General features: G+C 32.6%; 1 pseudogene; it reads left to right on the top strand.

Annotated features, from left to right (window-relative positions):
- The first annotated feature begins 7,842 nt into the window (after window positions 1-7,842).
- On the top strand, window positions 7,843-8,568 carry LOC145122088 (uncharacterized; annotated as a pseudogene).
- The last annotated feature ends 4,384 nt before the right edge of the window (window positions 8,569-12,952 follow it).

The following is a 12,952-nucleotide window of genomic DNA, read 5'->3' as shown; positions in this document are numbered from 1 at the left end:
CACAAGCAAGATGATGATATTGAAAGAGGAGAGGAGCACCAAAAACCGTCCAAGATCTCTACTAGAAGGCGTAGCCATGTTTTTGGGATCCCTAGGGGTCTATTTATACTTGTGTGGGCTGCTAGGGTTTCAGGAGAAACCCTAATTCTCTGCTTAGGCCTTAAGAAACCCATGGAACCTTTCTAGAAGGCCCTTGGACGAAAATCATATGGGCTTCCCATAGATTTCGTCGAACCCCCTTCCCTTTAGGAATCCATAGCCCACAATGCAATTATCTTATAATTACAATATTAGTCCCCAAAGTCTAATTAATCTCTTTTAGCCACATAATTAATTTCTTAATTAATTCTTGTCCAATATTAATTAAAGTCTATGATTTCTCTATTAATATATTATTCATATAATATATTAATAAACCATAATCAACCTCTTTCTTCATAAATCATCCTATCTAGTTGCTTTGATGAAGGCAACCCAAAAGGACCATGCACAACCGGGTCAAATACTTACCAAATATAGTTACGGGCTTAGACACTAATCCAACAGTAATAACCATGATATCATATGTTTTTAAACTATAATTATAAAACATATATAAATACCCTTATTTTACAAACCTCAAATCTATGCAATCCTTTTAAAAAACACCCGCACATCTCTTGTATGCACTGGTGGCATAAAGGATACCTAACCGCTTAGTGTTATCTTTTGATGGTTGGGGTGTCTTCGCGATTTCTATAACCAAGTTATAGGCCGATTACACAAGTTTTTCAAATTGAACGATTTGATCGGAAATCTTTTGTGATAAAGGATACCTTAGCAAGAGAGTTCTGAGGCATAGATGAGATCAAACATGTCTAATTAAATTTGTTATTAGCGATCCCGTAAATCTAGGAATTATATAGTAAGATATAATTGATAATCGATATCTACCGACGTGAATTCAAATGGATGGGATAAAGGATACTTAACCATTTATTTATTTTGAAACTTGGATCCTAGACTTTGATAATTAATGTTTTTGGAAACTAAAAGAGTATTAATTATTGAAGATTAAATATTGAAACTACTAAATGAATTTTGTTAAAATTTTGTAGTTATATAATCCATTCTCATTATCATGAATTGTCATTTTCTTTAATGAAACAATAACATTCAATAGACACAACTTCAATGAATGGGTTCATGTCTTAAGAGACAATCTCGTGAGAGATATGAAATTGTATACACTTAAAGGTCCTAGTCCTAAACTATTTACTTTGAGCAATGAACCTGAACATGATACCTAGTAAAGGCATTACCGTGATGCTAAAGATGCTTCTAACATCAAGCTAAGAATAGTTATTCATGACTTCTAGGAAGTCTTGGATAAACTAAACATATATCTGATGATATAACAGGTCAAGCAATATTCAAATAAATACAATGATATTTTATTGGAATAATGCAAGGCTAAAAGAATCACCTTGTGTGAACCAGGAGGCCCATGTTTTATGGACTGAACACCTTTAAGCCCAAGAAATCTACTAAAGCCCACATGGACATATCTTGTTTCTTTTGAGAAGAAACTGGACACTAGAAGAGGATGTACTCCTCTTATTTGGAAAGAAAGTCTGGAAGAGACTAGTACTTCTTGTATCTACTAGACAGAACACATACGTTTCATATAACACTTAGGTACTTGGTACTTAAATGTTAATCTAATATTTGTAAATGGATTGCAAATATTTATTGAAGAGTAACCAAGTTGAGCACAATCAAGTTGGAACTACAATCTCAGAGTTTAGTATTTATGTTTGGAACATAAATTACTTGTAATGTAAAACAATATATGTTTTGGAACAATGTATGTTTTAATTTAGCATGTCTAAATTTATGTCTTAGTTATTTTATTCAAATGTTTGATAATTTACTTAATCGTTTTTCATAACGATAATATTCATATTCTGAAATGATTAACTTCTATTTATGAGACTAGATCTCTTAATAGAATTATGAAGTAAATATCAACATTTTATAAATAAAATTAAGTTCTATATGAAAACACTTTTGACTTAAACGTGTTTTAATTCAAACTTATCTTTGACATTGTTATCTTTATTATATAAATGGTGTTCACATATTCCAACTTCAAGAAAATGGATCTTTGAAGGAAAATAATGTGGTTAATTTGACATATGTGAACCTTATTTATATGTAAAGGATTCCTAATGATATTTTCACTAAGGTGTAAAGAAAATAATTAAGGAACTATACACTTTGGTGTATGGCTTCCTTTCTAATGAATGTCTAAGATTAAGCACAAGATACAAAATCAACTTTATTAACAACTATAGTAATTTTAATTATATTTTACGTGGTAAAGCATAATTGTGAATCTTTGTTGATGGTTTCAAAAGTTGAGATGCAAACCGGTAAGAACCATCTAAAGTCTTAATGATAATAAAGGATGAATTAAATCTTACTTGGTATGATTTACTTTCTAATCGGTAGAAATATTCTCCTTTAATATTTTTGGGATAATACTTCAATCACTATTAATTGTATCTTGAATACAAATACCAACTAATAAGTAGATTACACACTTTAAAATATTTAGTATGGAAAGACTCCATCCTCATCTTACTTAATGTTTTGTGGATTTGAAGCCGAAGTTGGACTAAAACTTCTAAACCTAAATTCTACTAAACACATATTTGTATGATACTCTAAATATGGCTTAGATTATTATATGCAAACCCAACAAGAATAAGTCCTCTTATTCTTGTGAAAGCTAAGTTAGTAGATAGTAAGCTTCTAATGACAAAGCGAGTGGGAGGTACATGGAACTTGAAGCAACTCAAGAACATAACCTTATGTAGTAATAGTTGGCACTAGTTTTAACAAGGATTGTTAAATTTGAATAATAGCTATTCACAAACACAAATTGTTGGCATTAGTGGTAAATATCATCTATGACTTGAGAAATGTGGAATCTCTCATTGATGATATTTTATTGATGGTTTCTAGAAAATCCATCAAATACCAAGATGCTATGTCAAATCTCAAATTTGATAAATGAATTATAGTCATGAACATGAGATGTAATCCATGTATGATAATCAAGAATGGGCTTGATTAAAATTTATCCTTATAGCAAGGCTAGAAGCAGTAAATGATTCTTCTAGAAAGAATAAATTACATGGATAACCATACACATTTAAAGCAAGACTTGTAGTAAAAGGATTTTCTCATACTCATGTCATTGACTATGGTCCTCATCATACTCATGACATTGATTGTGATCAAACCTTTTTCACAGGTAGCTATGATTAGATCAACAAGGTGTGTTTTATATCAAAATGAATAGAACATCTGTGTTTACTAAGAACTAGTGGGAGCATAGTGAAATTCCTAATCTTGTATGAACGAGACATACTTAATCATTTGAAAGCACATTCTGACTAAGCAAGGTCGTTTTCACTTTGACTCGGAAAGTGTTTCTAAAATGAAAGACTTAGGAAGGAGAAGATACATTCTTTGAATGTAAAATCTATAAGGGATAGATAAATTGAATGTTAAAAGTTTCATGTCCTTATACATATATTGACAATATCTTGAAAGTGATCAAGACACAAGATTATTTTGGAGAATTCTTGGCATTATCATATGACACCATTTTGAGCTAGCCTCAAAAGTACATATGTCATAGGTTTGAACTAGATGAAATGATTTATATTATATTTGCTTGGAAAATGAATTCATAATTTACGCCATATTATGCATAGGACATAGTATTTGATCATGCTGTAAGCAGGTCATTGGATACTAATTGAATACATGGTTAAGTTACTGGATGACTAAGAGAGCATTCTAAGAGTACTTTAGAAGAACTAAGAGAATGTATATGAGACAATCAGTTTAGAAAGAATCTTTATGGAAAGAGCTACACAAGATGTTAATTTCTAAACAAATATAAATAATTATGAATTATAATTGGATTTTTACTTCATTATGGAATGAAAGGTAAGTTTTGTTGGAATGAGGTCCAAGCAAAACATAATGACACAATCTACTAAAAAATAAGAATACAATACTTTAGAAGTTGAATTCAAATATGATTGGATGGATGAGATCATTGAAAAACTATGTTGATTTCTGCCATTCGAGGACCACATAGAAATCTATGTCACTTCGAGAGTATACTTAATCAAGCTAAAAGACTCTATGTCACGAGAGAACACCAATCATATTCTCCACGATATTTAACTATACCTAGAGTAAAGTTAAGTATGGAGATGATAATATTCATAGAATTCACACAAATTAAATTTTGACAGATCCATTAATAAAGTCATTCTTTTGAGCTAAGTATGAATGGTCACACTTCAGCTATAAAACTTTATTATTCTAGAAATTGATTTTGATTTGGATTTGGTATTTGGATATTTGAACATTATAACAACAAATATTAGATATTGTTATGATATATTGGGATATAGTCATCACATTAATACTTGTTGTGTTCTATATTAACATGTTTAATCCATGAATAATGTTATTATTCTAAAAGTTCTTAGTCGGTTATAATTGTGGGAGCAATTATAAAGTAAGACTAATATGAATTGGATTGGTTGACTCTCACTAGATGAAAGTAGGCAAGTGGTTGTAACCAAGTTTCATAGGTACTTATTAGAGAACTAGTATTGAACTGACCCGCATCAAGATCATCTCATGGATCGCTATCATGAATGATACTTGATTAAAGGTACTATCTTTGTATCCTTAACACCTGAGATACATAGTGGGACTTAAGTGTGGGGAGTACTATGCTTTGATAATGGTTAAATGTTGTTCCTTAACCGTGTAGTTATAAATGCCATTTTCAGGTATGGTGTGAACTATGCAAGAGGCTTATGTAGTAAATATGAGATTTGTTCCTCATATGTGTTGAGAGTTAGACATATAAGGCGCCTTACCAAAAGTTGAACAACTAATAAGATTGAACCCGATCTGAATCTGATGTTCAACATGATGTCTGTAGCAAATGGATAATTGATAAACTTACCTTATACACCAATTGTAGCTTTGAGCTTTTTGGGAATTGGGCGTTGATAGAATGGCACAAATAGTCATATGGTCTTAGGGGCAGTGAAATATTGCTAGACGTTCACCACTGTCTATATCAATCTAATATGAGTCTTGCGCAAGTGGGAGATTGAAAGATCTAGTATGCTCAAGAGTCATATTAAAATGATATTGCTAAATAACATATGATACTAATGGGTCACACTAACAACAACTTGATACAATTGATTATTTATTAGAAATTAATTTTAATAAATATTCAATAAAACTCTTATAACTAAATTGGAAATTATTTATTTCATGGAAATAATAATTTTCATTAGCAAGTAACATAATATATCATATGGTATGATTTATTAAGTCATGTACAACATTTTGGACTAGTTAAGCTTTTTGTTTTTTAGGAAAAGACAAAGTTTATATCTTATAAACTTTGAGTTTATAAAATATAAACAAACTCTTCTTCTTTATGCAATTTTCGGGATTTGCATAAAAATAAGAAGTGTATGACTTGTTTAATCATGCATGTGAGACATGTTTATGACAATGGGGACAAGTTTGCTTAAAGTGCTAAGGACTAATGGTTAATACCTTCACTTTTTGCATATAAATAAGAGGCTTGCAATTGGCTAAGGGTGTTCATTCCTTCCCTTATGCAAAATCCGAAACTTGCATCCTCTCTCTCACTCTCTCTAGTTTTGGTTAGAAAACTTGAAGAATACTTGCACCTTCAAGCCCTGTTTAAGTTCATATTGGTTATGAACTTAAAGCTTAAGGGTTTAAGAGTTTTGGACTAGCATCTACATCAAGTTGAGTCATTGTTGGTGTCTCAAAGGTTCCACATTCTTCATCAACTTCCAAGCCTCCCAAGAGGACCCAAAGAACTACAAAGGTTGTTATTTCTTCATCATTCATTTGGTTGGTGTTTAATATTTCTATAACTTGCAAGAAGATCCTTGGTGGGTATAAAATGTTTATGTTATTTCAAAACTTAAAGTCTTCCGTTTCCATATTTTTAAAGTTTATGAAACTATTTTTGAACTAAAACCCAACACCAGTGAGGCTAGCAACGGTGATCTGAAAAAGGAAAAGTGTTTTTAAAACCCAAAGAAAATTAAAAAGATTGATTATAAACAAAATCAAGAAGAAAAGAAATCAGCCATACCAAGTGACATTACTCTATCAGGTATCCAAATAGCATAAAAAATCCCAAGCCTATTGTTCCTCATGCATGATTGTTTAAATCAAACCACCTGTAATTGTTGGAATCTATTAACCTTAAAAACGAAAATTTACTTCATTCAAGAAGGGTTAATAAACATTTGAAACACAAATTACACATCAACAAAAGCAAACAAAAACATTAAACAAAAATCCCCAATGATTAAAGGAGGAACAAAATCTTATACAGAGAAAATAGATGGCGTATAAAGAAACTGGGAAGTGAAAATTGTTTGGTGTTCTAAACTGAATCTTGAATGAAAATCAAGATTTAAATCTGCAACTTGAATTGAAAATCAACACTTTTCATGAACTCGGGGAGAAGAAAGAGGTGATATTGGTATATGGGGTGGAGATAGGGGAAGGGAGGTCACCTCTGAAATAGAACCCCACTTACGGATTAGACATGTGGAAGATCTTTATAATGGCATTTGACTTTCTTCTCGGGTGTGATTGACTGAGTAGGCATGAAAATATTTTCACTAAAGTCTCTCTTTCCTGAGAAAGAACAAACTACAAATATTTTTAAATGTAGCAAAATAAAGAAACATTCATAAAACAAAACATGTGACAGTATGTTAGGGAATACTTTAAGAACATAAATATTTGATCCAAAAGAGCTTTTGATTAAACCTGGTCATTTGTCAATGTCTCATCTTGAGAATTCTGTGAAAACCGAGAAAACATTGCACAGACGGATATCGAAAACTGAATCGAATCGTACATCATCAAAATTGAAGTGACAACAGTTATTCCAAATTCAAAAAAAGTAAAGCAAAACCATGTAGTTGCACAATATTTGTGTTTGTGATGATTGCATACCGATTCCGATAATCAAGATGAATGATTGCGATGTTCATCTTCAAGCCTTTTTTGTTTGCCATCTCCATGATTGTTCATACGATGGAAGAAATAGAAGCAATTGAAGCATTTACAGAGAAATCGAAATCAATTTTTGAAGAAATTGAGGTTGTTGATGATATTACCTTCACACCGTTCCATTATAGGGTTATTGTCATTATAGTCCAACGATGTTTAGTATATTGGTTTAAAAGGTCCCTTGTGACTTTTTTTTTTCATTTTAGGGGTATGTACTTGTGTTTTACCTGCTAATAAAGGGATAGACTGTATTTTAAGCTGGTTTTACCGGTTGCTTTTCATTTTTCTTTTTAAAACCTCAGGGCCCATGTTTTTCTTTGTTCTACTTTTGTTGACCATTGAACACAAAAGTTGAATAACGATGGTGATGACGAACGCCTCTTCCCTCCCGGCGATTCCTTGACAACATCTTCTTACTATCTTTGTCCTCCCCCAAAATCAACGGATCAAACACCAAATTCGACTCAAACAAAACTAGATTTGCAAAATTGGTATCGCATACGGGTTATGTGAGAGTTCCACGGGGAAGGGAACCGAGAGTTGAGACTAGACGATGGTTTTTGGCGAGTTTGTCGGGACAGTAAGCACTTACTGTCACAATACTAGTCACCAGAAAGTAGCCGGAGAAGGAATACGATGAAGAAGCAATCTCACGGCCAACAAAGTTTTTGGAAGATGTCGTGCCTGAATCTGTCAACAAACGTGAGTTGGAGGGCGTTGATGCCTCCGTCATCCTCTCCGAAGCCACCTCTACCGTTGTCGACCTAATCGGCAAACCCAAAGCCGTACGTACACCTCTCTCTCTGTTATGGATGTGTGTGTGTTTTATGTACTTACTTTGATTCAGAATGTTACTTGATGACTTGATGTTATTATAGCTTCAAAAATTATCCAAGGAAAAGAAACCCCCCTTTCTAATCAATCCATGTCTTGCTTTTTCGAGTGGTTAATGTTTCAGTGTTCATGAGTGATTTTCAATTTCCTTGGGGTAGAAATGAATTAGGCAGTGGTTATGAACTTATGACAATATCACTTGAAAACCGATTGCAGTGATTCTAGAGTCAAAGTTAAGCAAGGGATCTGTGACGATGGCTTTTGGAGGTTGCGAGCAGCCTGCAACTTATGGTGAGCTGGTGTCCATCGCAGATTTGAATCATGATGTAAACAAGAAATGAAGTGATGCAGTTGCCTAGATTCTTAGCTCCAAGCTCTCTGTTCCCAAATCACGATTCTTCCTTAAAATTTTCGACTCAGAGGTAACCTATAGGACTCTCACTTCTGTATGTTTTCTTTGTCACTATGTATATGTTTTGATTTTGATAGTCTTTCTTTGTTTTGATTTTGATTTGACAGGGCTCAATTGCGGGAACGAATGTCTTCAAACTCAATCTAAGGAGATGAATTGCAGTAACATCAGGGGTAGTTTGGACCATTTCAGTTGACCAAATGCCACGTGACATATCAAAATTGAAGATTAAGAAGGGGTTCACCGGGTGACCCCTTCATATTTTTTATAATGACCTTTTAAAACGGTAAAACACAAGTAAATACCCCTAAAATGCAAAAAAAAATGTCATGAAGGACCTTTTAAACCAACATACTAAACATAGTTGGGCTATAGTGACAATAAACCTCCATTATATAGGCCTCAGGAGGGGAGAAACCGATTGAGGAAACATGGGATAAGTGGGCTATACAGTTGTTGGAAGTTGAAGATGGAGTCGTGTGCTACAGGGGAAGTTCATCTTCCGATCAAACGCGGGGGAGAAAGAAGGAGCGGAGTACAGGTTGCAAAACCGCAAGAAATGGATTAAAACCTAAAAGACGAAATTCGTTTAAGCCTTTCAGTGGCGGAAGCTGTCGATTGCGAAACCAAAAAAAAGAGTGGAATCAAGTATATATAGGAATAGAAGAAGGAAGCAGTTTCGGGAGTTTGACATCGTGGGAACGCATTTACAGGGGAAGGCGGAGGGATAGCAGTCAAGCGAAGCTTGATCAACGACATGTTACAAATCGTGCAAGCTCTCGGAGGTAGAAGAAAACCGCTCAAAAACTGTAAATAGCGAGTTTACACAACCATTATTTCATCTTAAAGATATCGAACGACTGAAAAGCATCGAGCGGTTATTCACTCCCCGACGTTAGTAATATTAGTAATTGTCATATATGTGTACTTTCCATGTTGTAAATTATGGAAATACTGGTTTGCTATTTTTTTTTTCCTGTTACAATGTTAATGTTTGTAACTCACCCGCTAATTGATGTCTCTTATCACATGGTGTTTTGAGACGTATATATACAGTATACGTTCATAGAAGACCAAAATCACACTACATTAAGAGTTTTGTAAGGGATGATTTGTAGAATACATGGAAAAAAGTACATGTTTAATTTAGTTAACTTTTAGCTTAGGAAATATATATATCTTTGACACATACGGTTAAATAAAAGCTTAGGGAATCTATGATTATTTTTTTTCAAAGATTTTTACTTTTGATACATAACTTTCTTCATTAATATTTATTTTAACGGAAACCTCATTTGAAATAACCATTTTACTCTCATTTAAAGGAAATATTTTTCATTAAATCCATTTATCTAATTTGTTTAATGATTGTAAAAAAAATGGTAGATACGATAACATATATATATATATATATATATATATATATATATATATATATATATATATATATAACAAAATACTAATATCATGCCTATAACTTTTAGTAGTGGTGTTCGTGGTCCGGTTTTTTCGGTTTTAAACGAAGCCAAACTTTTGGTAACGGTTTTTGTCAATCGAAAACCTAAGCTGGACCATTGACAATTAAAACCGAACCATTAGTAACGGTTTGGCTTCGATTTGGTTTCACGGTTTGACATTTTTAAGCTCGTTTGAGTCGATCGATTAGACTAATTTTGAAAGAAAAAAAAAAACTATCAAACTAAATATGTCAAAATACTAAAAAATCTGCTAAAAAAGTCACAAAATCTGCCAAATTAGGTATTTGATTTTTACTCTTGTTGCTGCTTATTAGAGTGGAGGGACAAAAGGATTCGGCTACATAATTTACTAAGTTTGGTTTATAAGACATAGGTTATTAAGTTAGTGAATTTAAAGTTTTATTACTTATATATAAAAATTAATATATAATAAAACTATATACAATTACATATAAAAAAAGTAATCTTAGATTTATAAACATAATCCAACAGTCCGGTCCATTTTTATACGATTGTAAAATTATAAAACCGCAAACCAAACCGTTCACTACACTTGTGAAAGTTTGGAGCCGCAAGGCAAACGATAAAGAAAAATAGAAACCACAAAACCAAATCGAAGCCCAGTTTGGTTGGTTTCATGGTTTCAAATCGAACTGTGAAGACCCCTAACATTTAGTATTTATTATTAACTAGAAATCGCTCCATCCCGGCTTCACGGAGGATGTAGACCAGGAGGCTACTTAAAGCTTTTTTTTTCTATGGAAAAAATAACTAAATATATATAAATTCATCATTTTTAACCTCTATCCATACATATATCTGATATATATATATATATATATATATATATATATATATATATATATATATATATATATATATATATATATATATATATATATATATAACATAAAATGTGCATCATATGCACATACGTAGAAAAACGTTGGTTTTGAGTATTTTTTTCTTCAAAATATCACCTTCTATAGTAGTGTCGTGACTAATTAAGATGTTTTTAATCTGTACATTAATGTGCATATATGCATATTTTCATTTTGTATATATGTGCATATGGTGCACATTTTACATAATTTTTTTTTTCAAATATCAATATGGAAAGAGGTTAATAGATGATGAATTTTAATATTTTTAGTTATTTTTTTCGATAAAAGATAAACTCTAAAATAAAAGTTGAAAAATCATGCAGATTTGATTTTGTGTATATATGCATAAATGTTTTTTTTCAAAACGTTCTCTCTCTCTCTCTCTCTCTCTCTCTCTATATATATATATATATATATATATATATATATATATATATATATATATATATATATTAAAATGTCTTAATTGTCTAAGGTTCAATCTTGTGAAACCGTAGCGTAGGCGAAACCTGGCATCCCGCCCAGTGTTTTACCTTCTCCGGTCCTGGAAGGAAACCCTACTTTCCTTCCTTCCCCCAGCAGCTACAAGATCTAGCCTGATCAGATTTATATATCTCGTTAATGTCATAGTTATATTCCAGATCAGCCAAATTATGCCGTTCCCGGCTTCATTCTCCACAGTAATGGCTTTACTACAATCCTTTCTCAAGCATCTGGTAATTCTGGCCGCCTTTCCACTCCTCACTTTGCTTTCCACCAAGCCAATAAAATCTGCCTCTTGTGCTCTAAAAGGCCTCTCTATGCTTCTCGACTTTACCGATCTTTCTGACATAACATTAGTAAGGGAAGAGAAAGACCTGATTGACCTAAGGCAAGAAAGTCTAGCCTAGCCTGAATCCGAAGTGCTCTTTTGCGTATAGTATAAATTGCCTCTTTTTGTGCATCAGATCCGGGCAGCTAGGAAGGAAAAGTCTGAAGCCAATAGGTTGTTTTCAAATGTGCACATGAAGAAGAAATGTTGGGGAGATTAAGTGCCTAGCCCTAGCCTTAGATGGAGCAAAGCAGACTGAAGCTGGCTCAGGGAACATGAAGGAAGTGAGCACCCTGGCGGAGAAAAGAAATGAAACCTAAAACATAAATGGAAGCCTAAGCCTTCACATCCGAGAAAAATCATCAGTTTCTGTTGGATAATCTTTTTGACAGGATTGGCATGGTTAAGGCAGAATATAAATATTTCATAACTAAATGAAGTTAGTCTCGGCTTCTTCTTCTTTAATGGGAGACAGGGGCAAGGAACCCACTCTTAGAGCAGGAAGCCCGTAACCATATTAGATTCGTAGCTCGTTAAGGGAAATTCAATCAAGTCGGCTACCATAAAAGGTTATTGTTCCCGCAGCACTCATTGATACTGAAAAGTGGTCGTGAAAGGAGACTGCTTTTGCTTTGAATGCTTACCCAAGCTCTTGGACAGACTCGGATGTGAACAAATCCTCTCTTAGAGAATCGACCGTTCACTCATGCTTTAGACGAGAGAAAGTCTGATTAGTCTTCCGCTTGAACGGTGATATCTATAATAAAGAATACTTGTCTCAAGGTAAACAGGAGTTCCCGGCTCAAGCTAAATGATACCGGGGCAAGGTAAGTAAATTCTTTAGTTTAGGGAAGGATCGCAAGTGCCATATATATATATATATATATATATATATATATATATATATATATATATATATATATATATATAAGGTCTTAATTAAAATGTCTTAATTGTCTAAGATGTTAATATAAAAGGTGATTGTTGAAATAAATTAAAAACATGAGTTTTTTTTACCAAAAATGTACACATGGTGCACATTATGGTAGATTTTTTTTTTCGAATATCAATATAGAAAGAGATTTAAAAATGATCAATTTACATATAATTCGATAGAAAATAAACTCTAAAATGAGGATTGGATAAGTGATCCTATAAATTATAAAAAAAGTTAGCGATCCTATTTGATTATATATATATATATATATATATATATATATATATATATATATATTTTGCTATTCTAATAAATGACTCAATAATATGCCACGTGGCACTTCCACATCCTATCATTTTTCAAAGTGATTTTACAATCTTGCCCTTATTTTGTTTCAATTTTGGTACACCATTTAATATCTAGAAATTA

This window comes from Lactuca virosa, chromosome 6 (genome assembly GCF_052849685.1).
Source record: "Lactuca virosa cultivar CGN04683 chromosome 6, Lactuca_virosa_CGN04683_v6, whole genome shotgun sequence".
In the NCBI taxonomy this organism is placed as follows: Eukaryota; Viridiplantae; Streptophyta; class Magnoliopsida; order Asterales; family Asteraceae; genus Lactuca; species Lactuca virosa.
The sequence above is the reverse complement of the archived record's forward strand: the minus strand, read 5'-3'. Positions and strand labels throughout refer to the sequence as shown.